Below are 1311 nucleotides of genomic sequence, written 5' to 3'. Positions count from 1 at the left end.
AATGCTGTGGGCCAGACCTGCGAGAGAGGGGACTCTCGCAGGGCATGGAGGTCAGCCGCTGAATACATCACGGGCACACAGTGACCTCCAACGCAACCCTATATGCCTATGAAGCCCTATCTGCTATCAAGTTCAGTTCTTTTAGCTGGTACTCTGGAATGGCCACATTCTGGGAGCAGAAGAGCCGCCGAACCTGGGTGTCTTCAACCAACTCCAAATTATCCCCGGCTTCCCCCAAAGCTATTGCTAACTTCTGTCCATCGCCTGTCCCGTTCAACTCTTTGGGTGAATTCCCATCTACCTCTTCTTCAACTTGGAGGCTATTTGGAAGACCCGATATTTCCTTCACGGCCTGGGCATCTTCTTCCTTCATCACGTCTAAGATGGTTTTCCTACTTCCCGTGGATCCAAAAACGTCATCGGTGCGACTGGCTTTGTCCCAAACCACACGGTCTCTATAGTTAAAATATTGGATCCTATGTTTTGGGATAGCCAGTACACCAGGACCAACTGAAGCTAGATCCTCCCACGAGAAAGAAGTAAAAGATTCTTCTAAGATCCCCAAGAACCGGTCAAGGTAGCCGATAGAGAATTGCTCAGCAGGTACCTGTGTATCCCAGAGGAGTCGGGAATTGACATCCTCAGCTGTTTTCATGGCAGGTTTCTTCCCTTCTGTGAGCTGCAAGGAAGGAACATGGACAGGTCCAGGATCTTTTAAATGAACCTCACCAGCATCACCAGGATGATAGTTTTGGCAGCGGGCACCAAAACGGCAGCGTCCCTCCAAGAAAAAACAACAGGGTTGATATTAGGAGAGGACTCTTTGGTCAAGGATAAGTCTGGATCTTCTGATGGTTCCAGAAGACTGTCAGAAGAGTGGTCAGTGAAGTCCTTTCCAGAGGAGGCAGCCAATTCATCCATCACTGAATGGGAGAAAGAATTAAAATCAGAAGAACAAAGGCTAACTACATCCAGTTTCACTTGCTGTCCCAGGGACAGTTCATAGCAGCAGAGAAATTATGGGATGAGTGGGATTAAGGGCGAATGTAATGGCTCTACGCCAGGGCTTTTCAACCTTTTCACCCATTGTACCACTTTTAGGATATGGCAATATCCGAGTACCACCAGTCGCCTAGCAAGGTGTCAAAAACATGACCCAAAAAAAAATATGAAAAAAGTGATAAAGTACAGGTAGTCCTCGACTTACAACAGTTCGCTTAGTGACTCTTAGAAGTTACAATGGCACTGAAAAAAGTGCCCCCCAAGCCACAGACGAGCAAGATACCTGCCTGCCCACCTGGCGGCGCTCTT

At 48.0% G+C, this 1311-nt stretch overlaps 1 pseudogene; it reads right to left on the bottom strand.

The window, feature by feature from the left end:
* Nucleotides 1-921, bottom strand: part of LOC107297186 — a 5231-nt pseudogene extending 4310 nt beyond the window's left edge.
* Between the last annotated feature and the right edge of the window lie 390 nt (nucleotides 922-1311).

The sequence above is a fragment of the Protobothrops mucrosquamatus genome, unplaced genomic scaffold (genome assembly GCF_001527695.2).
Source record: "Protobothrops mucrosquamatus isolate PMUCROS unplaced genomic scaffold, P.Mucros_1.0 scaffold3170, whole genome shotgun sequence".
NCBI lineage: Eukaryota > Metazoa > Chordata > Lepidosauria > Squamata > Viperidae > Protobothrops > Protobothrops mucrosquamatus.
The sequence above is the reverse complement of the archived record's forward strand: the minus strand, read 5'-3'. Positions and strand labels throughout refer to the sequence as shown.